Genomic DNA, 16,775 nt, shown 5'->3' with positions numbered 1-16,775 from the left:
TTGCGGTTACACGTCTCCTGGAAGTGTTGATGTCTTTCAGTGCAGAAACGGGGGTTCAGACAGCACAGAGAGAAGTGTGTTGTGGTGGGGGGTTGGTATAATGATGGTCTGTTTTGCCCCCGAAGACGTATGACATTTGCATCGGGGCTGATTTGCATTCTTGTTCACTGTGCTGGTATGTTGCTGTTAGCTGCTCTTTATTTCCCTGACAAAAAACAGTCATTTAAAAAGGTTTTCACCCTTTTTCCATACTACCTCTTCTTCGTCTCCTTCTTTGTGCTCTCCTGTGGTTTCCTCTTCATCTCTTCCCTTCCCCCTTTTTGTTCTGCATACGATCTCCATCTATGCTCCCTATCTCTCATTCTCTTTTGTCAACTTTGTTATTGTCTCAGTTCAGCACTTTATTCGGAGGGAAGTTTTATCTATAGAGGATGGAGACTTTGGTTGCCGTAAGCAAAATAATCTGCTGTCAGTGTTGATAATGAGTAGAAGAAGTTTCACAGGCCAATCAGCCGAAAGGCCAAACAAGGCCAGGACCATTATATTCCCGAGTTGCAGAACAAGAAAAGGGTTGCTGTGGGGAGAAAAAAAAAAGGAAAATACCCTCGAACAAAACCAAAGAAACTGGTCGCATTGAAATACCTTTGATAAACTGTAGTGAAAATAGATGCTTGCACAGAAATCGGTGAAAAGGCAGAGGTGGTTCATGGGAATTTTCCTAGCTGCTGTTGTTGGATGAAATGAGGCTGATGTAATTCACTGTTTGTGTGCACTTAGTCAACCTCCAGCATCCCTCCACATATTACTGATGCACCTGTTCACCCTTTTGAGAGTGCAGTGGGGAAAGGGGGGGGGGGGGGGGGGGGGGTCGGGTGAGTCATTCAGGCTTTCTATTAAACAGGCCTTAGGGTAATTTCCCAACTAGCACCAGCACATTATAATGTCGGCAATAAAATACTGTGCATCTAGCTGTAAAGTTCAGTTGGATAATGCTATATTTGTCCTGGGGGGGATTTCTCTTGCAAATTAGAAGGTTGCGCCACTTCATCTGCTCTCTACAGGATGCATTCTGCAGAGCCGGATGTTCCCGGTTTGAACTATTTTGTGTTTTGGATGCAACTTAAAGAAGAAAACTGTGTTCTTGGAAACGTTTTCAAAACAAAGACTTTTTTCTTTTTTTTTTTAAATAAGGCTCTGTCAAACTGAATGAGGTGCAAATTTGGAGTTTAGAAGTAAGACATGATGTAGTTGACATGCTGCTCCACTGCATGAAAGGTATCCCAGCAACTGCCTGAGGGGTAAAGGAGGGGCAGTTTATTGTGTGCTAGATGCTCGTCCATGTTGCAGGATGATTGTTTGGCTGGGAAGAATGATAAATGTTACGCTAAAAGGAAGTGAGGGGAGAAGTTTGAGGACGTGCCCCCCGACAGTGACGGTGAACAAAGACTCCCCCGATGTGGGACTACTTAGGATTCAAGAAAGGGCTGCAGAAGACGGCAACTTATTTTCTCGCCAAAACACACACACACACTTTTTTTTCCCCCCTCGTTTGCTCATGAGCAAACATTTACACTTAGTGGAATATCAGCGGGCATTCCTTCACATATGTGCATTCCAGCTGGTATTCCCAGAAACAGGCTGGCCTGTAGAGCCTTAAAAAACCCAAACATGAGGTATTCCACTTGTTTTTGATTATTCTTTTTTTTATTTCTTGCCATTTCCTGATATTTTCCAGCATTTTGCACAGTCCTAACATTTATGTATGCAGGGCTTTGCCCCTGTGTTTTTCATTCAGACCTTGATGTTACTCCCGGTAGCTGATTATTCATCTACAGATGTGCTCTCATACCGGCAAAAATGAACATGTTTCAATTGCAGGATTTTAAGATCAGCCTCCTATTGTACCAGGATGCTCTGGGATAAGGAAAGTTTCTAAAGCCAGATTTGCTCCTGGACAGGGATTCTTTCAGTTTAAATTCAAGCCTGGATAATCCTCTTCAACACACTGCTTTGTCGTAGTGTGTGTGTGCGTGCGCACTGAAGTACAGCGTCCATGAACCCTCCCTGCACGATTTGAATGTACAAGAATTTCACCTAGTTGTTCTTTTCTCCCGTCTTAACTGGATTGCACCAATGTTCCCTGCAAAGTATTATGTTAAAAAGGACACAAATGCACCAAAAAGAATACAGTCTGTGTAGAAAATGTCACTTGGCAAGTGAAGACCTAAAGTAATACTCTTCAGTGAGGTACACCTCCAAGTGAGTGCCTATCTAATTTGGGGGGAAAAACAAAAGCGAGATGGAAAAATGTGTCGCTCCATAAGCCCTGAAACCATACTATCATTTTTCTTTATGCAACAGCTCCATTCTTGTTTTCCATCCGGAGAATCCTCCTCCTACTCAGAGCTCCTCATTGTCTTTGTCCTCGCTCCCTCTGCTCTTTTCAAACATTGTATGAATTCGCACGCCACAGTATTCTCTCTCACAGCAAGGCCTGTTTTTCTATCCTTCTCCTCTTCCTCTGTCACCCGTGTTTTTCTTTCCTTCCCCACCTGTGTTGGTGTTCACTGACAGCCTTGCCAGTGACTCTGGATGTTTATAGATGGACGTTAAGGGGGGGGCTGCATACATGTGTATGTGAGAGAAAGAGAGGGAGGGGCTGCGGAGGGGGGCTTACTGGAAGGACATAGAGATGAGTGGCCTTTCCCAGGCTTCTGTATGACTGTGTACTTGCCTATCTGTCTCGGTCAAGGTCCTGTGTGTGTGTGTGTGTTTGTGTGTGTTTGTGTGTCTGTCTCAAGCAAGGACAGAAGTTGGCAACACTGAAGTGCAACAAATTGTGCCAGTCAGAAAACCTGCTAAATATGAACGTATTTGCTGTTTCAATCGCAATCAAATATAATCTGCCTCTTTATCCATTAAAAAAAAAAAAAATCCATAAATCCTAAATCCTTCATTTTGGGGCATCACCGGGTTGCAGGGATTTGCAGGTTCCATGTTCAAACCTACAGGCTGATGTGGCATTTTCTGAGTTTGGGTTTTCTCCCTATGCTTGGAAACTCGTTCTGTACCAATCAAAAGACGGGTTAGTTTAAATTGTTTGTAGCTTTGGGGTTGTGTGGTCGTCTGTCTCTCTGCATTTGCCCTTTTCTTAGAAATGAAACCTGCACAGGCTGGACCCTGCCTTTCTTATAGTGTCTCTCTAATCAGGAACAGCTTAGCTTCTCAAATCAATATAATACTTGCTTAATATGCAATATTTAATTTCAAGTTGGATGAATATGAAAACTTTCTGATTCATTTAGTCCTTCATGATTATTAACGGAATATTTCCTGTTTGTGGGCTGTCGGGACAACTGACTGTAAACTGGAACAAGACTTGTGTTCCAGGATTTCAAAAATATGAACAAAAATGAGTTTTCCACTTAAAACTGTCCTTACAACTGTGTAATATAATACAGTTGGGGATCTATGTACTTGATGGAATAAAGCATTAAAGCCAGTAATGCTGGTGTTGAGCGGATGGACTCTAATGACTTCAATAATCCTCTGACTTTTACCCGTGATGATGACAATAATAAGTTGCAATACGTCAGATTTTCAACAGCTTGGTATTAATTTAAACATGGACATGATGGATTATCTCAATATCATGGTCTTTTTAAATAGTGAATGATGCATGAATGGATTTATGTCAAGAGACAGAACATTTTTAGGTTTTAATTGAAAGCCCAACTTGACCTTATGGTCCATGTTCCTTTGGGAAAGGTAACCCAGGGTTGTTGTTTTTTTTAATCTAATGACAAAATTTCCAACATTATTGTGATCCTAAGATACAAACACATGCTTGAGGGAAAAAAACCGGTGTTGCAGTTGAGTGAACGCAATAGTCCGCCCTGTCAGTATGTTTACTAAAGGCTGAGTTTCTGAAGTAGGGTCATTAACACATTTGTTCTGCCTTGAAGAGTCTTCAAAAGGCCAGCTTTGCCCGTTTCTCATTCAAGTCCAGCCATCAATTTAAAAAAAACCTCAGACCCGTGACATCTCCATTTCCTCCCTGTGCTGCCTTCAGACCACTGGGTCACCAAGGGCGTGGTGAGGGGAACTGCTGGGCTCACACCGGGACTCCCAACCCACTCGGGACATCCTGAATCGAGACCTGTGAAGGCATGGTGTCAATGGTGTCACTGGGTTTTGTGGGAGCTGAGGAAAGCCAAGTCAAAGTGCTTCCTGTGGATGTCGAGGGGGATACACCCTTTGGCCCGCGGCTCATCAATCTTCTGCGACTGTCATCTGCACCCAGTGCTCCATTGATGCTGTCAGAAGACGGCAAGAGGCCGCAGCTCCATGCACTGCGTATTTGTGCTCGTTTCTTTTTGTATGTGCGAGCGAGTGATGGAGAAACGAGAAGAGGAGGGTGGAAAAACACAAGGTGACGCATAGGTGCAGCCGCTTGCCGTGCAGTCCTTCAGTAGGTGACATGAAGCAAGGCTCTTGACCTTGAAGCTGTTGAATAATCGTCTTTTTGAGCTCTGGAATCATGGAAGTGATCTGAAGTGGTAGGTGTAATGTATGGCCAGTCAGAATCAATATTTAATGGATGACATGGAATGATTAAATGTTCTCCACCCTAACAAACCCCATTATAAGATACTGTGGTCCCTACTTTTGGGGGGGGGGGGGCGAAACCTGAGCAAAGCAGTCACACACAGTTGATGCTTATCCTTTTTTTTTTTATTTATTTTTTTTTTTTATATTTATTTATTTATTTTAACTCTTCCATGGACTGTCTGTTTAATGCAGTCTAGTGTCTATCATAACTGCTTAACATAATCTGATTACTCTTTTATACAGTAGAGCAGGGGGTCTGCATTACAGTAGCTTACCCCACCAAATGCTAATGAATCTGCATATTTGGGTTGATTTGGATGACCTGCTTTCCACTGTCTGGAAGATTTATCTTCTTATTCTGGGACAGTATTTGCTTTGCCAGCTTCATCTACTCAGACAGATTTAGGTCCTGATCTTGGGATTTTACCAAATTTGTAAAACTTTATTGAATATTCAAACACAAATTTGGCAAGAAGTCCTCCCTGGGTGTTCAGGGGGGGGGGGTGGTTTTGTGTTTGAAAAGGCCCCAAAACTAGAAATGAGTCACAGACTAAACTATAGTCCAGGGAAAGTAAATATATAAGCCCTTGTTTTCCACTCAAACAGAGCTGGATTGTGGAGGACTGTGGGAATAATGCTGGTGTACTTGTGCAGGAAGAATGTATTCATCCTTGTAAAGGTTTTCACTTTGTTCAGGGAAGCAGTCTGAGGGAACAGCCTGGAAAGTGTCGTGAATGGACGCCCAACCATCTGTCGCAATGACAATAAGATTTTTACTTTCCTCTCTTTTAGTTATTTGAAAATGTGTTTATGCCCCAAAATTTAAAGAAAGGGATTTTCTTTTGGGGGTCGGGATGACTGCAGATTATTTCCTTGAGTCTTTGTTTAGTTTTAGTTTTATAAATGATGCACTCCACTGCTGCTGGCCATGTAATACATTGGTAGGGGCCTCTCAAGTGTGTTTAAGTCCGATTCAGGCTTTTCTCACATGTTTTTACACCAGCTTAGTGTTCTGCCAAGCAGTTTTATTTTAACAATTTATTTTAATTGTGAGATTTGTATATGGGCAGTTTGAGTTGGTGAAGATGATTTGCCAATAGTATAATTAAAGACATCTGATTGGTGGTAGTCAACCTATATTTTTTTTTAATGTGGCCGTAACAACAGATTGATGTTTTCACTTGTCTAGTAAAATATCTCGACATTTGGATGAGCAGAACAATGTTTGCTCAGTCATTGTTCTGTAACAATGAATCCCTAATTGCTCTGGTGATTCACTGACCTTTCCTCCAAATTTGAGCAGAGACATTCCTGGTCTGTATCAGCTTGTTTTTCTTCCAGACTTTGGTCATTCATGGACTTTCAATTTAGCAATTAAATGTAGAAGAGTACTTCACAATAAGTCACAGCACAGATTACCATCTAATGACTGTACAAATGTTTGGGCTGGTGTGAAGAAGAAAGTCTCCATGAAATAATCACTTCATCTTTTTTCAGTTGATTTCTGCAAAATGTGCGACCTCTTTGCTTTTGCCTCTTAAATTCAGTGAAATAGGGACGACAACTGATCGCGAACTTGCAGGCTTTTTACTAGTTTTCCAGCTAATATCTTTTTTTTTCCTCACTCTCCAACCATCTTAACCTTCGTTTTCATAACTTTTCTCCATGTCTCTCTTTGCAACTCAACAAGTGGTGTTTTTCAATGTCTGACACATAATCAGTCGAATACAGAATTGACTCTGCCTTTTTACTCTTCACACTAGACATATGTGACTGCATTGGATTGATTAAGCCAACAAAAGTTATTTTACAGACATTTTAATGTTTGAACAACTGAAAAAATGCTCAGTGACTGAAAAGAATAGTGCTTCAAGAAGATTTCACGTGAATAAATTTGATGGACTTCATGCCGAAGTTAGTTATTAATGACATTGCCTGCATGTTGGCAGTGGTCGTCCTCTGCTGTGAAATTATTCAGGATAAGTACTATTTTCTCCCGCTTGTCTAAAGCGCAGCACCATATATTTTGTGATATTTTCCAACAACCTACTGTGATCTGTAACCAAAAAAATGCACCCTTTCTTCGCAGTCTCGGCTTCATTTTGTGTCGGTTACTTGCTTACTCATCCTTTTAGCGTTTCCCTCCGAGTGCAACAAACTCGGTCACGAATACAAAGTAATGAACTGAAAATGCACAATTCAACATTATTTGGCTTTCCCCCGTCAACGTGACAATGCTGAACTGTGCAAGCTGTTCTCAGACTAAAGGTTGTGCAGATTTCAGCTCTGCTTGTGGCTGACCTCTCATGGGCTTAGCGGACACAAGTCAGCAGTGTTAAACGGTGATTACTTTGTTTGGTCATACCAGCAACAAGGACGTGAAAATGGGAACAAAAATGCCTGACACCGACACTGTGGTGCTCGGACAAAATGTTTATGGGTTCGCTGCTTATCACTTGTCATGAGTTAGAAAGAGTCTTCACATCTTTCCCACAACTACTTTTGTGTGTGTGTGTGTTTGTAAAGGGAGTGTTCTTTCAAGTTCATGTAAATGTTATTTAATGACCGTTCCAATGTCCAGCATGAAATTTTCATGCATTCATCATTCTCTCTGTCTAACCATGGCACTAACCATACATCCACTCTCTCAGCCAGGCTCCCCTCCTGAGGACACTGACACTCCATAACTGTCTTGTCTGATCTTTTTGTCTTCTCCCCCTCCCTAGCTTGAGGATTTTATAATTCTCTCCGGACGAAGAGCGTCGCGTCTTTTAAGGAGCCACAGGTCAGAAACTCTACTCCTCTCGCTTTTCTCCCTCCCTGTTTGCTGTGCAGACCGACACTGAGCTGCTCACCAGGCTGCATGCTTCAACACGAATGCTGCATGCTTCTCGAAGCCCCCCACCCACTCCTCCTTGTAAGCACCTTGGAGCTTTAATGGGTTTGTGCACCCCCCCCTCTTCCCCCCGCATGACCAAACCTGGGCAACCTCCTCACCCTGTTGTTGCTGAAATAAAAAAACATTGATTACATGTTTTTTTTTTTTTTTAATGATCTTTTCACCAATCATTTCCTGTGTTGTTTGCTCTGTGATTTGTGCTTCTTTCCTCCTTAAGCTATGATTTTGGTGTTTTGTTTCCAAGCTCGCAGATGGTTTGTGGCATTTTGATTACTATGTATGTGATGGTGTTGATATTGATAGTATCGTGCTCTGATGTGCATCCACATGCTTCCAAGAGCCTTCTGGAAAGCGAGCTTTGCTCCTTTGACGTTGCTTTGAAAGTACAGACTCGCCATCAGAGAGCAATTGTCCAGTTTGATGCTGCTTTCTACTTTCCTCTGTGCTCCGACCTCCTAACTCGGAATGTTACAGCTTCCTTGGAAAAAGACGGGTTGCAGCGTTCCATAAAACAAGATATTGCCAGTCTGTCATCGGTATGGAAGCATCTGGTTAAGCTGTTATTTTCAGCTCTTTGAATGTGAATAGAAATTCTATGAATTTGATTCACAGTGCAAGTTCTTCACACAGTGTACACTATAGCAGATGTATACACACACACCACCCCCCACCTCCAAAAAACTAGCTTCTACAAATACTAAACTGGTACTCATGTGGTTGTACCAAATGTTCAACTTTTTATCAAAGCAGTAAGTATAGTAGCTTTTCCAAAGCACTTTTAGAGCTTAAATAAACATACTGCGCAATATGCAGTAAGCACACACCTGGAAGTACAGGTTACTGTCACAGAGGCCTTGCTCATGGTAAAAAGTCAACACAGGATGTCGGGCAGCTGCACATGATCATGAAAAGAGATTCTGAGCACCTGTTGCATTTCTTTTTCCCCCTCGCTCAACAATTATCAGCTTAACATGATGCATTTACTAGACTGCACGTCTCTCAGCAGACCAGGGTCACCCGCTGCTCTTGTTTATCAAAATGATCAGCAAAAGTCTGGGCCACAGGAGCAGATGGATGTTAACAATTCAAAGTTCAAAAGGCTTATCTTGGAATAAAAGTTTATTTTTGTAGCTTTAGTGTAAAAAAACAAATGCACAAACTCTGATGCATGCGCCTCAAAGCACACAAAGGACTCCCATGTGTTGATGTTATCACGGACGTTCACCCTGAGCTTTCTGCACTTTTCTGGGCACCTCACTGCCGACGCTTGAGTCCAGTCTGTAATCCCCGGGCTAACTTGCTCTGCCGCGCTGCTTTGAGATGGCCTACTACATAGATGGACGAGTGGTGAGGCTGGAACAGGGAGCTTTCGTATGGTCATGTATGTAACCATCAGTTGCATATTTGAGAACCTTTTTATATATGCTTCTCTTTTAATAAGAGTCAGCTGCACATTAAAAAAAAAAAAAAAAAAGTCAGCTGGAGATGATTAGCTACCATAGCTAGAATTAGTGGACACAGTGTGCTTTTTCAGCTGGCAAAACTGGCCTGAGAGGGAAAACAAACTTTTGTTTACTTGTGTGAAATGGAGGACCTGGCGTTTAAATAATTACCACAAATCTCGAGTGGTTAATCTGCCGGTATTATTGTAAACTGTGTGTGTTGGTGCTGTGTGAGGGGAGAATGCTTGACCCAAATCTGCCGGCCAGATCACGAGAAATCGGTGTGATAGGTGTTTAGCGTTTTTTTAGACTTGGCTTTGTGTTGTTTATCCCACTCTGTGCTGCGAGGGAAACGGTGAAATTAGTGTTTTATCCACTGGTATGCCAAGTTCAGGAGGACACACAGTTTGTGTTGTGGCAGCCTGTGGGTGATGGGGTGAGTTTTCACACACCACTCCAAAGGAGGTTTTTGTCTCTGCCGGCCAAAATTACCACCGTGAAATCAGATCCCGCTGAAGACTGCCTTTAAAGAGGAGTCCTTTCTCTCCTGCTTTTCTATCCATGCAGAAAGGATGAGAGAAAATATAGCAGCGTTTTAGAGATGTTTACAGCCCCATTCAAATGTTTCCTGACTGGTGGGAAATCCTCCTAACTGTAATTTGAACAGTTTGTTTGGCTTCTTTTACTCATCTGTTTGGCTGTTTGCATCTCACTTGATTTAAAACACAGACCCACAGATTTATTATACTCTGAAGTCACCTGCCCCTGGCTGTCGATGTTTTTAAAACCAAAAAAAAACACAAGCAATGTGACTACAATTTACCATTCTAAGACCACAAGGCCTTCAGCTGGGGACCGCAAGACCTTCAGCTGGGCTTCACAGCTTCCCAAAATAGTCCCACATTATATGCCCCAAGGCCCAGCCAGCATCACAGCAGTAGCCTCAAGGAAATTGCACAAAGTGAAAGGTTTACGGCTTTACTGCGAGTGGCGGCTTCCATCTGACCCCAGGCGTCATGGTGGATTACCAGTATTCACCTCCAGAAAAGTGACAAAAGTAAATGTTTCACTAGATTTGTGTTTTCAGTGGCACATTTGAAGAGGAGAAAATCCCTACCCTTGAAACCTTTTGTTGTAAAAGTTTTGAGTTATTACTCCTGGAAATCTAGTCTTCATTAAGTTGTCCTCACTGTGTTTATTACCGCCAACAAATGCAATTTGTATTGTTCGCACTGAAAGCACTCTAAAAGTTCTACCCTTCCAAAGTGAAAGTTCTTGTTGTCTCTACCATTGCAGGTGTCGGTAGTAAAAAAAAAAAAAAAAAAAAAGTCCCTGTACACTTTTTCCCCTTCTTTTTAATCAAAAGGAAAGAGCCTTATGATTATGTTTTCATGTCAGACTACAGAGGCACATTCAGTACTGGGACGGGGAACACCACACAGTAATCCTTGTTCCTGCAGTTAGCTTATTTCACTTGCCCGTATGTTTATAGGGAAGTTTTTCAGCCATGTGACTCAGAGAAAGGGCGTGTTGTTTTTAAAAAGCTTGCCATCGGCAGACTAAATATACCCTTTACTGGACCTGACCCCTCATTTGCCTTTGCTGTGGCCACTTTAAGTCGACATGCGAGCTCAGCAGGGGCCCTACAACTAGTAATTATATAGGAGGGTTTTCATTTTACATCCCCCTGTATAGTGTTGCCTTCACACAAGCTCTTTTCCTCAATTTAGACATCTGGGCTGTCATTGATGGTTTACCTACATTTTAATGCTGCTGATTTCCTCTTGGTGTAGTTAGAAATAGCTTGTTTCCAGCCTGTTAAGCATCACAAATGAGCGTCTCATGCGATTGTCATCACTCAGTCTTACATTAATAAGGTGAATGTTCACGCCGGTAATCCTCGATCTGGCTTTTGAAAAGTTGCACTTTTCCACCCATCTGTCATGGAGTGAGCTCACCCTGGATAATGCCCGCTGTCTGCCCCATCACTGTTGCGTCATCTGCTGAGGTTTTCAGATGATTCTCTCCATATGAGCGATAGTCAGCTGTGCAGCGCAGGTTGTACAGCTGTTCACAAGCCTTACTTTCATATGAACAGGGGCGAGGCTTCAGCTCAGTGGCTTTGCCAGCTGAACTGAGGGCTGATGTCTATCCTTTGTGAATTCCAGATGGTTTTGAGCAGAACTGTTGTGTGTTGATTTATCCTGCCACGTTGAGTAAATCACTGTTCTTGAAAGTGAGGGGGGGGGGACGAATCAATTTTCCAGATCAAAGTCTCTTCACAGGTTTCTGAGAGTACTTCTGCATATCAGAAGCTGGAGAAATGTATAAAGGGTCTCCAGATGGATGAATTGCTTCAAGTGATGACACCTTTGATCTATGCAGCACTATACATTTCACCATTGATAGTGTAGACATGGGGGGGGGGGGGTTATTTCTGGTGTCACTTGATCAATTAATGATTTTAGTTTCACCATCACTGTGAAATGAGTGTATTATTTATGTTGCCTGCGAGTGGGAACAAATGGAGCAGAGCCAGGATGTTGTCCTTGATCATGAGATGGAAGAGTAATAGTCGGTCTTGGCTAAGCTGCTTTCATTGCTGCTCCAGCTCAGTCTGTAAAACCTTGGCTGTCTACACTCTGTATGTCAGAAATAGTTTATCGGGCTTTGGGCAATCACAACCCAAAACTCTGATGCATCTGGCAGTATTTGAAGATGGGTTCTTGGCCCCTGTCAGCTCTTCTAAGAAGGATTTGATGCCCACTGCTGGCATTATCGCGTGCACATGTGATCAAGCTTGGAGTGTCAGCTATTTCTATAGCCAAACTCTATTAATCTGTAAATGACATCTGTCCCCATCTGTGTCATCCTGTCTTCTCTGTATTTATCAAGTGAGGGATTTCTTGCTCACTGACTTTTTTTGAATGACTCAGAATCCTGTTTAACACTAGAAAAGTAAACTATAGCTGTTTTAGTGCAAGGTGCAGTAATTGGTCAGAAAATGTCAAAATCTTGGCCATTTTTTTTTCCTGTGCTATCCAATCGAGCAAAACCCAAATATTATTTAGTCTTTACAGACTGTGATATTATAAATGTTAAAACCAGGAGATTTTTTGCAGCTTTTGCTTAAACTGTGATGATTCACCAGTTTCTGCAGTAGTTGCTGATTCAGGAATAAATTTAATGCATAAATCATTCAAATGAACTGACCCCAAAACAGACCATGGGAGTTTAATAGCATCATGTATTACTTGCATAACAGTATTTAAAATTTTTTTACCATATGACTAAGAGGAGATTTGAGTTTCTTATGCAGCTCCTTGATTTGTTTATACAGCAATTTAAAGTGACGGACCCCATTGTTATTACTGGTTATGACATAAACCAATTGGACAGGCCTTCAGTAAAGTAGTCAAATGAGCCGTTACCGTTGCCTTATCATCAATCCCGCAGCTGGGTGGGTACTGTACAGACGGTCCTGCTGATTAGATCAGTCATTGCAAGAGAAATGTGTTATGTAGTTGTATTGAAGAAGCCGTCTCCATAAAGCTTTCAGGCGCATAATTACTAAAGAAGACCGTAAGCTGGGGAAGTTATTTTCATCAGGAAAATGAACAACTTGGAGCAAGGTTTGTGTGCGAAGCATTTTGAGCAGCCAAAGAAGATGTTCTTTCCATAAAAATGAACCACTCGCAGCATATTTGCCATTACACAATTTGTTTATGTGTGGCCAGGCGCTTTGGTATTATAGCAAACAGGGGGGGGAGAAAGGTCGCTGCCTCTTGGCATGCTGCAGCAAAAGGAAGAAGAGTATCTCTGTGCATTGATGCTAATGATGAGTGAGTACATGGAAAAGAGAGCCATAGAGGGGGGAAAGAAGTGAGGGGCTGAAGCTGTTGGCAGGCACTGAATGTCCGACTCCCTCACATCAGCCTCCCATCACGCTCTGTGTCCTCAACGCACTCTCGGCTCACAGGATGCAGAGCTTCTTGCCTCATCTCTCTGCTTTGGGAATGAAGTGGCAAGCTGTGAGGTCACAATGTGGAGCTACGTGACAAGTCGGAGTTCCAATTCACTACCGAATCAGATTAGAAGCGGTCGATCGTGAGGAACGATGAGTCATGATGTGGACCAACTCGGATTAGCAGATATGATCAGAACGCCTCATCAGCAACGTCGTGTGTGTGATTCACAGCTCGTGAAGCTTTCGCAAGATTTTAAAGGCGCAGCTAAACTGCAGCCTATTACTATTACGGTACAATATATAAAGAAAAAGCCAAGAAATGAGCAGAATATGAACAACATGGTTGATGTTCTTTGACTGTCTGACCACATTTGTCACCAGAGTGATCACTTGTTAGGTGCGTCGTCTTATATTTATCTGCCTAATTTCATTCTTTGTTAGCATCAACTTAAGGTTGATTTATTTTAATGAGAGTTGCACCTTTAATACAATTGGTACCTTTAAAAAAAAGTTTGCTATTGACGGCTGCTTTTTTTTATGTTCTAGTTTGACTGCGTTTGTAATTGGGTTTAGGTATAGGTATAGATCCAGACCTCCACAGACTGCTCTATGATTCTGACAGACTATATTAGCTCCTCTCTTATAACTATTCCAGCATAAGCTCATAGTAGCATCAAGAATTGAAGCTGACAATTCTCTTTTTATACAGTGGTTATGGAAAGTATTCAGACCCCTTCACATTTTGCTCTCTTATATTGTAGCCATTTGCTAAAATGATTTAAATTCATGCTTTTCTTCAAAAAAGTACACCCAGCGCCCCATATTGATGGAAAAAAACAGAATTGTACACATTTTTGCAGATGTATTAATAAAAGTAAAACTCAAATATTCCAACTTGTTTCTGTGACATTTGTAAGTTGAAATCGGGTGTGAGATGGTTCTACACCTTTCCAGTCCAGCTGTGTTTAATTATATCGATTGGACTTAATTAGGAAAGGCACACACCTATTTATAGAAGACCTTATAGTTCACTGTGAATGTTGGAGCAAATGAAAATCATGAGGTCAAAGGACTTGTTATAAGAGATCAGTGGCAGTGATCAGTGGAGATTGTGGCAAGGCACAGATCTGGCCAAGGTTGCAAAAGCATTTCTGCTGCATTTAATGTTCCTCGGAGCATAATGACCTCCGTAATCCTTAAATGGAAGACATTTGGGACGACAAGAACTCTTCCTAGAGCTGGCTGTCCAGTCAAACTGAGTAATCGAGGGAGAAGAGCCTTGGTGAGAGTGGTGAAGAAGAACCCAAAGATCGCTGTGGCTGAGCTCCAGAGATGCTGTGGAGAGATGGGAGAAGGTTCGAGAAAGCCAACCATCACTGCAGCCCTCCACCAAATGGGTATTTATAGCAGAGTGGTTCGACGAAGCCTCTCCTCAGTGCAAGACCCATTAAACCCTGCATAGAGTTTGCCAAAAGACATGAAGGACTTCCATGAGAAATAAGATTCTCTGGTCTGATGAGACAAAGGTTAAACTTTTTGGCCTTAATGCTAAGTGATAAGTGTGGAGAAAACCAAGCACTGCTCATCACCTGTCCAATACAATCAAACCAATACAATAGTGGTGGCAGCATCGTACTATGCCAGGCCAGGAATACGAGTTGCAATTGAAGGAAAGATGAATGCGGCCAAGTACAGAGGTATCCTGGACGAAAATCTTTTCCAGAGTGCTCAGGACCTCAGACAGGGTCATTGTTTTGTTGGAAGGTGAACCTTTGGCCCAAAGCACACTGCTAAATGAATCAAGGAGTGGCTTTAGAACAGAACAGTGACTGTTCTCAAATGGCCCAACCAGAGCCCTGACTCAAACCCAATTGAGCACCGCTGGAGAGACCGGAAAATGGCTGTCCAACATTCACCATCTAACCTGACAGAGCTGGAGAATATCCAGTTACTAACCCTAACCCTAAGGAAAAATTACAGAGGACTCCTAAATTAAGGTGTGAAAAACTTGTTGCATCATCCCCAAGACGGCTCGGCTGTATTGACTCTAAGACCAGTTGCTAAATATTGAGTAGAAGCACACTTTAAAATGTCACCATGTGATATTTCAATTTCTGTTCTTTGATAAATCTGTAAAAATGTCTATAATTCAGAATTTTTCGGTCAAAATAGCATGCTGTGTGTGCATTAATGAGGGGAAAAAAACAACTTAAATGATTTTAAGCAAATGGCTGCACTATAACAAAGAGTAAAAAAGTTTTAGGGTGTCTTATTACTTTCCGTCCCACTGTACAGTCTAAGTTCTCATGCACTGATAGGCTTAGCTCCAGTTCCCCCCTCTTTCTCTCCCTGTCTCCCATCTTCAATGGGCAGCCAGCCAATATCTGTGCCCAGTTACCAGTGCAGTGCTGGGAACCCCAAGGCCCCAAGCAGGTGTCAACCTCCCTGCCCAGCCAAAGGAGCTGAGAAGGGAACACAAAGGGCTCAAAGAAACTTGCCAGCATGGTAACCGTCTTAAATATCCCAGGCCAGTGTGGCCACTCCTCTAAATCACTCTGCAGCATAGGGTAGCTGCCAGTATTCTCTTTCTGCTACTGTAACGCTGACTCTCAAAGGGTTTCGAAGCTTAATCTTTGGCCTAAATGGGGCCCAGAATGTAACGATGGATCGAGGCTATCAGGAGTCCACAGATGGAGAGTTCACTCCAGTTGGAGGGTTTGGTTTATGGCCTTTTCTACGAGAGGATATTTATGATTGCACAAAAAATGAAAACGTGTCGTGTGTCTGAGGTCGTCGTCCTGCTGGATTCAGTATTGTTATCTCATTCAATCACACTGCTGCTATTTGAGTCCCTCTCTCTGTCTTTTACCAGCACATTTTCTGCTGCTGTCATCACACAGTTTATGTATCGTCTTCACGGGATAGTTTTCTATCTCAGGGGTTTGTGTGATCTTTGAAAACACTGACTTGGCTGAGGGCGATCCTACCGGCTAAGCTGCCCTGGCATTTAAGTCGTCAGACAGACTGGATGAGAATGAGAAGCAATGCCTTTCTCCGCTTCGTCCTGTGTTTTCTCTCTTGCTCCCTCTCGCCCTCTGTTCATTGTTGACTACTCTGCAGTGATGATGTGGATGCGATGGGGGAGGTGGGAGAGTAGCAGAGTGGAGGTTACCCTCATCTTCAGTAAACAATAGGTCCTTGTGTATTTGACCCCCTCTTCAGCAGAGTGGAGTCCATGGCGAGGCCTGAAGCCGGGATGGAATTCCATCATTGCCAGATTTTGTCTGTGGAAACCTCGCCCAACAAAACAGAAACCTTGATTAGCATGAGCCTTTAGAGGGTCGCGGCCTCTGGGGGCATTTGTTCTCATTTACAACCAAATCAATAATCAATTATTAATTCATCCCCCCCCCCCCCCAACTACGGTGGTTCGTCATTGATTGTCTATATGTGCTGTGCCATATGATAACCCCCCCCCCCCCCCTCTGCCGGGTTAACTAATTACTAACCTATATTTGAGAAGGGTGTGCCACATTGCTGTTACTAGGTCATTAAAAAGCACTTGACAGTGATTTATCTTTTCTCTGAGAATAAAATTTAATCAGTGGTTTTGGTTAAAAATAGAAAATCCCGATAAGTGAATGAATAATTTTTAACTTTGACACATTTCATTATTGTCAAGTTCTTGTCATCTTTCTTCCCCCCCCCCCCCAAGAAGTTGTACCTTCAGTCTCCACACCTAATCCCCTCTTTAAAAGACATCTGATAACCTTGAATCACATTCTTCGCGTGACGGGTCCACCTCTTTTGTAAAGGTGTCGTGCAGGTACTTCCACTTCTTCTGAGAATGGTGTGG

General features: G+C 42.5%; 1 protein-coding gene across 3 annotated transcripts in view; it reads left to right on the top strand.

Moving 5' to 3' along the window:
- sema4d (sema domain, immunoglobulin domain (Ig), transmembrane domain (TM) and short cytoplasmic domain, (semaphorin) 4D) overlaps nt 1-16,775 on the top strand; it is a 41,062-nt gene that overhangs the window by 8,938 nt on the left and 15,349 nt on the right. For all 3 annotated transcript variants that reach the window (XM_080476769.1, XM_080476768.1, XM_080476767.1), the window contains one exon: nt 7,338-7,396. The gene's annotated coding sequence lies outside the window, so the exon portion shown is untranslated. The remainder of the gene's footprint in view (nt 1-7,337; nt 7,397-16,775) is intronic.

This window comes from Lipophrys pholis (assembly GCF_963383615.2).
Source record: "Lipophrys pholis genome assembly, chromosome: 12".
Lineage (NCBI taxonomy): Eukaryota > Metazoa > Chordata > Actinopteri > Blenniiformes > Blenniidae > Lipophrys > Lipophrys pholis.
This window is presented reverse-complemented; position numbering and strand designations above follow the sequence as displayed.